Source organism: Leuresthes tenuis, unplaced genomic scaffold (genome assembly GCF_036924035.1).
Source record: "Leuresthes tenuis unplaced genomic scaffold, fLeuTen1.0.hap1 SCAF_68, whole genome shotgun sequence".
NCBI classification, from domain to species: domain Eukaryota; kingdom Metazoa; phylum Chordata; class Actinopteri; order Atheriniformes; family Atherinopsidae; genus Leuresthes; species Leuresthes tenuis.
The window spans coordinates 87,673-96,578 of record NW_027325422.1 but is presented as its reverse complement, the minus strand read 5'-3'; positions in this window follow the sequence as shown (position 1 = coordinate 96,578).

Genomic DNA, 8,906 nt, shown 5'->3' with positions numbered 1-8,906 from the left:
GCAGCTGAACCAACTCCGCTCCCTGTTTTGATCATATATGGTCTGGCAATACTACCTTTTCTTACCCGTTTGTGAGTAATTATGGCTGGACATTCACACCTACTTGCAGCCGAACACAACCTCTCTCGCTTTTGATGATGTATGGACCGGCATTCTTGACTTTTCTAACACATTTTTCAGCAATTATGGTCGGAGATTCACACCTACTCACAGCCGAACAACTCCGCTCCCGCATTTGATGATGTATAGTCGGGCATTCTCACCCTTTCTCATCAGCTTTTTGCAAATTATGATCTGACATTCACACCTACTTGCAGTCGAAAAGCTCTGCTCCCGCTTTTGATTATGTTTGGTTGGATATTCGAACCTTTTCTTAACTGCTTTTTACATATTTTGGTTGGACGTTGACACCTTCTTGTAGCCGAACACTTCCACTCCTGCTTTTGATGATGTATGGTTGGGCATTCACACCTTTTTTTTGCCCATTTTTCAGGAATTATGGGTGGACATTCACACCTTCTTGCAGCTGAACACCTCCGCTCCCGCTTTTGATCATACATTGTCAGGCATTCGCACCTTGTCTTACCCACTTTTTACAAACTTTAGTCGAACAGTCACACCTACTTGCAGCCGAACACAACGTCTCTCGCTTTTGATGATGTATGGACCGGCATTCTTACCTTTTCTAACACATTTTTCAGCAATTATGGTCGGAGATTCACACCTACTCACAGCCGAACAACTCCGCTCCCGCATTTGATGGTGTATAGTCGGGCATTTTCACCCTTTCTCATCAGCTTTTTGCAAATTATGATCTGACATTCACACCTACTTGCAGTCGAACAGCTCTGCTCCCGCTTTTGATTATGTTTGGTTAGATATTCGAACCTTTTCTTAACTGCTTTTTACAAACTTTGGTTGGACGTTCAAACCTTCTTGTAGCCGAACACATGCACTCCTGCTTTTGATGATGTATGGTTAGGCATTCGCACCTTTTCTTACCCATTTTTCAGTAATTATGGGTAGACATTCACACCTTCTTGCAGCTGAACACCTCCTCTCCCGCTTATGATCATGTGTAGTTTGATATTCGAAAATTTTCTTTCATGTTTTCTAGCAATTATTGATGGACATTCAGACCGTCTTGAAGCTGAACACCTCCGCTCCCACTTTTGATGGTGTATAGTCGGGCTTTCGAGCCTTTTCTTCCCCGGTTTTTACAAATTATGGTTGGACATTCAGACCTTCTTGCAGCCGAAAACCTCCACTCCCTCTTTTGATCATACATTGTCGGGCATTCGCACCTTTTCTTACCCGCTTTTTACAAACCATGGTCGGACTTTCACACCTTTTAGTAGCCGAACAACTCAGCTCCCGCTATTGATTTTGTACAGTCGGGTATTTTAACCTTTTCTTACCCGCTTTTTACCAACTATGGTTGGACATTCACACCTTCTTACAGCAGAACACCTCCGCTCCCTGTTTTGATTATGTATGGTTTGACATTCGCACCTTCTCTCACCCGCCTTTTACTATGGTCGGCCATTCACAGCTTCCTCTCCACCATACTTGTATGGTGGGATATTCACACCCACCTGCATCCGAAGACCTCCGCCCCCACTTTTGTTGATATTTAGTCGGTCATTCGCACCTTACCCGCTTTTGGCAAACTATGGCCTTCTTGCAGCCAAACACCTCTGATCTCGCTTTTGATGATGTAAGGTTGGGCATTCAGACCTTGCTTCACCTGCTTTTCACCAAATATAGTCGGACATTCACACCAACTTGCATCCGAAGACCTCCGCCCCAAATTTTGTTGATATTTAGTCGGACATTCGCACCTTACCCGCTTTTGGCAAACTATGGCCTTCTTGCAGCCAAACACCTCTGATCTCGCTTTTGATGATGAAAGGTTGGGCATTCAGACCTTGCTTCACCTGCTTTTCACCAAATATAGTCGGACAGTCACACCTTCTTGCAGCCGAACACTTCCGCTCCACCTTTTAGTGTTCTATCACACCTTTTTTTCACCGCATTTTATACATTATGGTTGGAAATTTTCAACCACTCTCATCCGAAGACCTCTCCTCCCGCTTTTGTTAATATATTTGAACTTTAGTCGGACATTCAAACCTTCTTGCAGCTGAACCACCTCCGCTCCCTGTTTTGATCATATATGGTCTGGCAATACTACCTTTTCTTACCCGTTTGTGAGTAATTATGGCTGGACATTCACACCTACTTGCAGCCGAACACAACCTCTCTCGCTTTTGATGATGTATGGACCGGCATTCTTACCTTTTCTAACACATTTTTCAGCAATTATGGTCGGAGATTCACACCTACTCACAGCCGAACAACTCCGCTCCCGCATTTGATGGTGTATAGTCGGGCATTTTCACCCTTTCTCATCAGCTTTTTGCAAATTATGATCTGACATTCACACCTACTTGCAGTCGAACAGCTCTGCTCCCGCTTTTGATTATGTTTGGTTAGATATTCGAACCTTTTCTTAACTGCTTTTTACAAACTTTGGTTGGACGTTCACACCTTCTTGTAGCCGAACACATGCACTCCTGCTTTTGATGATGTATGGTTGGGCATTCGCACCTTTTTTTTACCCATTTTTCAGGTATTATGGGTGGACATTCACACCTTCTTGCAGCTGAACACCTCCTCTCCCACTTATGATCATGTGTGGTTTGATTTTCGAAACTTTTCTTTCATGTTTTCTAGCAATTATTGATGGACATTTAGACCTTCTAGCAGCTGAACACCACCTCTCCCGATTTTGATGATGTATGGACCGGCATTTTTACCTTTTCTAACACATTTTTCAGCAATTATGGTTGGAGATTCACACCTACTCACAGCAGAATAACTCCGCTACCGCATTTGATGGTGTATAGTCGGGCATTCTCACCCTTTCTCATCAGCTTTTTGCAAATTATGATCTGACATTCACACCTACTTCCAGTCGAACAGCTCTGCTCCCGCTTTTGATTATGTTTGGTTAGATATTCGAACCTTTTCTTAACTGCTTTTTACAAACTTTGGTCGGACGTTCACAATATCTTGCAGCCGAACACCTCCGCTCCCGCTTTTGATGGTGTATATTCGGGCATACGAACCTTTTCTTACCCACTTTTTACAAACCAAGGTCGGACTTTCACACCTTCTCTTAGCTGAACAACTCCGCTCCCTCTTTTGATTGTGTACAGTCGGGTAATTTAACCTTTTCTTACCCGCTTTTTACCATCTATGGTCGGACATTCACACCGTCTTACAGCGGAACACCTCCGCTCCCTCTTTTGATGATGTATGGTTAGGCATTCGCACCTTTTCTTACCCATTTTTCAGTAATTATGGGTAGACATTCACACCTTCTTGCAGCTGAACACCTCCTCTCCCGCTTATGATCATGTGCAGTTTGATATTCGAAAATTTTCTTTCATGTTTTCTAGCAATTATTGATGGACATTCAGACCGTCTTGCAGCTGAACACCTCCGCTCCCACTTTTGATCATACATAGTCGGGCTTTCGAGCCTTTTCTTCCCCGGTTTTTACAAATTATGGTTGGACATTCAGACCTTCTTGCAGCCGAAAACCTCCACTCCCTCTTTTGATCATACATTGTCGGGCATTCGCACCTTTTCTTACCCGCTTTTTACAAACCATGGTCGGACTTTCACACCTTTTAGTAGCCGAACAACTCCGCTCCCGCTATTGATTTTGTACAGTCGGGTATTTTAACCTTTTCTTACCCGCTTTTTACCAACTATGGCTGGACATTCACACCTTCTTACAGCAGAACACCTCCGCTCCCTGTTTTGATTATGTATGGTTTGACATTCGCACCTTCTCTCACCCGCCTTTTACTATGGTCGGCCATTCACAGCTTCCTCTCCACCATACTTGTATGGTGGGATATTCACACCCACCTGCATCCGAAGACGTCCGCCCCCACTTTTGTTGATATTTAGTCGGTCATTCGCACCTTACCCGCTTTTGGCAAACTATGGCCTTCTTGCAGCCAAACACCTCTGATCTCGCTTTTGATGATTTAAGGTTGGGCATTCAGACCTTGCTTCACCTGCTTTTCACCAAATATAGTCGGACATTCACACCAACTTGCATCCGAAGACCTCCGCCCCAAATTTTGTTGATATTTAGTCGGACATTCGCACCTTATGGCACCTTGGCAAACTATGGCCTTCTTGCAGCCAAACACCTCTGATCTCGCTTTTGATGATGAAAGGTTGGGCATTCAGACCTTGCTCCACCTGCTTTTCACCAAATATAGTCGGACAGTCACACCTTCTTGCAGCCGAACACTTCCGCTCCACCTTTTAGTGTTCTATCACACCTTTTTTTCACCGCATTTTATACATTATGGTTGGAAATTTTCAACCACTCTCATCCGAAGACCTCTCCTCCCGCTTTTGTTAATATATTTGAACTTTAGTCGGACATTCAAACCTTCTTGCAGCTGAACCAACTCCGCTCCCTGTTTTGATCATATATGGTCTGGCAATACTACCTTTTCTTACCCGTTTGTGAGTAATTATGGCTGGACATTCACACCTACTTGCAGCCGAACACAACCTCTCCCGCATTTGATGGTGTATAGTCGGGCATTCTCACCCTTTCTCATCAGCTTTTTGCAAATTATGATCTGACATTCACACCTACTTGCAGTCGAACACCTCTGCTCCCGCTTTTGATTATGTATGGTTGGATATTCGAACCTTTTCTTAACTGCTTTTTACAAACTTTGGTTGGACGTTCACACCTTGTAGCCGAACACATGCACTCCTGCTTTTGATGATGTATGGTTGGGCATTCGCACCTTTTTTTTACCCATTTTTCAGGTATTATGGGTGGACATTCACACCTTCTTGCAGCTGAACACCTCCTCTCCCACTTATGATCATGTGTGGTTTGATTTTCGAAAATTTTCTTTCATGTTTTCTAGCAATTATTGATGGACATTTAGACCTTCTTGCAGCTGAACACCACCTCTCCCGATTTTGATTATGTATGGACCGGCATTTTTACCTTTTCTAACACATTTTTCAGCAATTATGGTCGGAGATTCACACCTACTCACAGCCGAACAACTCCGCTACCGCATTTGATGGTGTATAGTCGGGCATTCTCACCCTTTCTCATCAGCTTTTTGCAAATTATGATCTGACATTCACACCTGCTTGCAGTCGAACAGCTCTGCTCCCGCTTTTGATTATGTATGGTTGGATATTCGTACCTTTTCTTAACTGCTTTTTACAAACTTTGGTTGGACGTTCACACCTTCTTGTAGCCGAACACATGCACTCCTGCTTTTGATGATGTATGGTTGGGCATTCGCACCTTTTTTTTACCCATTTTTCAGGTATTATGGGTGGACATTCACACCTTCTTGCAGCTGAACACCTCCCCTCCCACTTATGATCATGTGTGGTTTGATTTTCGAAAATTTTCTTTCATGTTTTCTAGCAATTATTGATGGACATTTAGACCTTCTTGCAGCTGAACACCACCTCTCCCGATTTTGATGATGTATGGACCGGCATTTTTACCTTTTCTAACACATTTTTCAGCAATTATGGTTGGAGATTCACACCTACTCACAGCCGAACAACTCCGCTACCGCATTTGATGGTGTATAGTCGGGCATTCTCACCCTTTCTCATCAGCTTTTTGCAAATTATGATCTGACATTCACACCTACTTCCAGTCGAACAGCTCTGCTCCCGCTTTTGATTATGTTTGGTTAGATATTCGAACCTTTTCTTAACTGCTTTTTACAAACTTTGGTCGGACGTTCACAATATCTTGCAGCCGAACACCGAACAGGTGCGAATGTCCGACTAAATATCAACAAAATTTGGGGCGGAGGTCTTCGGATGCAAGTTGGTGTGAATGTCCGACTATATTTGGTGAAAAGCAGGTGAAGCAAGGTCTGAATGCCCAACCTTACATCATCAAAAGCGAGATAAGAGGTGTTTGGCTGCAAGAAGGCCATAGTTTGCCAAAAGCGGGTAAGGTGCGAATGACCGACTAAATATCAACAAAAGTGGGGGCGGAGGTCTTCGGATGCAGGTGGGTGTGAATATCCCACCATACAAGTATGGTGGAGAGGAAGCTGTGAATGGCCGACCATAGTAAAAGGCGGGTGAGAGAAGGTGCGAATGTCAAACCATACATAATCAAAACAGGGAGCGGAGGTGTTCTGCTGTAAGAAGGTGTGAATGTCCAACCATAGTTGGTAAAAAGCGGGTAAGAAAAGGTTAAAATACCCGACTGTACACAATCAATAGCGGGAGCGGAGTTGTTCGGCTACTAAAAGGTGTGAAAGTCCGACCATGGTTTGTAAAAAGCGGGTAAGAAAAGGTTAAAATGCCCGACAATGTATGATCAAAAGAGGGAGTGGAGGTTTTCGGCTGCAAGAAGGTCTGAATGTCCAACCATAATTTGTAAAAACCGGGGAAGAAAAGGCTCGAAAGCCTGACTCTACACCATCAAAAGTGGGAGCGGAGGTGTTCAGCTGCAAGACGGTCTGAATGTCCATCAATAATTGCTAGAAAACATGAAAGAAAATTTTCGAATATCAAACTGCACATGATCATAAGCGGGAGAGGAGGTGTTCAGCTGCAAGAAGGTGTGAATGTCTACCCATAATTACTGAAAAATGGGTAAGAAAAGGTGCGAATGCCTAACCATACATCATCAAAAGAGGGAGCGGAGGTGTTCCGCTGTAAGACGGTGTGAATGTCCGACCATAGATGGTAAAAAGCGGGTAAGAAAAGGTTAAATTACCCGACTGTACACAATCAAAAGAGGGAGCGGAGTTGTTCAGCTAAGAGAAGGTGTGAAAGTCCGACCTTGGTTTGTAAAAAGCGGGTAAGAAAAGGTTCGTATGCCCGAATATACACCATCAAAAGCGGGAGCGGAGGTGTTCGGCTGCAAGATATTGTGAACGTCCGACCAAAGTTTGTAAAAAGCAGTTAAGAAAAGGTTCGAATATCTAACCAAACATAATCAAAAGCGGGAGCAGAGCTGTTCGACTGGAAGTAGGTGTGAATGTCAGATCATAATTTGCAAAAAGCTGATGAGAAAGGGTGAGAATGCCCGACTATACACCATCAAATGCGGTAGCGGAGTTGTTCGGCTGTGAGTAGGTGTGAATCTCCAACCATAATTGCTGAAAAATGTGTTAGAAAAGGTAAAAATGCCGGTCCATACATCATCAAAATCGGGAGAGGTGGTGTTCAGCTGCAAGAAGGTCTAAATGTCCATCAATAATTGCTAGAAAACATGAAAGAAAATTTTCGAAAATCAAACCACACATGATCATAAGTGGGAGGGGAGGTGTTCAGCTGCAAGAAGGTGTGAATGTCCACCCATAATACCTGAAAAATGGGTAAAAAAAAGGTGCGAATGCCCAACCATACATCATCAAAAGCAGGAGTGCATGTGTTCGGCTACAAGAAGGTGTGAACGTCCAACCAAAGTTTGTAAAAAGCAGTTAAGAAAAGGTTCGAATATCCAACCATACATAATCAAAAGCGGGAGCAGAGCTGTTCGACTGCAAGTAGGTGTGAATGTCAGATCATAATTTGCAAAAAGCTGATGAGAAAGGGTGAGAATGCCCGACTATACACCATCAAATGCGGTAGCGGAGTTGTTCGGCTGTGAGTAGGTGTGAATCTCCGACCATAATTGCTGAAAAATGTGTTAGAAAAGGTAAAAATGCCGGTCCATACATCATCAAAAGCAAGAGAGGTTGTGTTCGGCTGCAAGTAGGTGTGAATGTCCAGCCATAATTACTCACAAACGGGTAAGAAAAGGTAGTATTGCCAGACCATATATGATCAAAACAGGGAGCGGAGGTGGTTCAGCTGCAAGAAGGTTTGAATGTCCGACTAAAGTTCAAATATATTAACAAAAGCGGGAGGAGAGGTCTTCGGATGAGAGTGGTTGAAAATTTCCAACCATAATGTATAAAATGCGGTGAAAAAAAGGTGTGATAGAACACTAAAAGGTGGAGCGGAAGTGTTCGGCTGCAAGAAGGTGTGACTGTCCGACTATATTTGGTGAAAAGCAGGTGAAGCAAGGTCTGAATGCCCAACCTTTCATCATCAAAAGCGAGATCAGAGGTGTTTGGCTGCAAGAAGGCCATAGTTTGCCAAAAGCGGGTAAGGTGCGAATGTCCGACTAAATATCAACAAAATTTGGGGCGGAGGTCTTCGGATGCAAGTTGGTGTGAATGTCCGACTATATTTGGTGAAAAGCAGGTGAAGCAAGGTCTGAATGCCCAACCTTACATCATCAAAAGCGAGATCAGAGGTGTTTGGCTGCAAGAAGGCCATAGTTTGCCAAAAGCGGGTAAGGTGCGAATGACCGACTAAATATCAACAAAAGTGGGGGCGGAGGTCTTCGGATGCAGGTGGGTGTGAATATCCCACCATACAAGTATGGTGGAGAGGAAGCTGTGAATGGCCGACCATAGTAAAAGGCGGGTGAGAGAAGGTGCGAATGTCAAACCATACATAATCAAAACAGGGAGCGGAGGTGTTCTGCTGTAAGAAGGTGTGAATGTCCAACCATAGTTGGTAAAAAGCGGGTAAGAAAAGGTTAAAATACCCGACTGTACAAAATCAATAGCGGGAGCGGAGTTGTTCGGCTACTAAAAGGTGTGAAAGTCCGACCATGGTTTGTAAAAAGCGGGTAAGAAAAGGTGCGAATGCCCGACAATGTATGATCAAAAGAGGGAGTGGAGGTTTTCGGCTGCAAGAAGGTCTGAATGTCCAACCATAATTTGTAAAAACCGGGGAAGAAAAGACTCGAAAGCCCGACTATACACCATCAAAAGTGGGAGCGGAGGTGTTCAGCTGCAAGACGG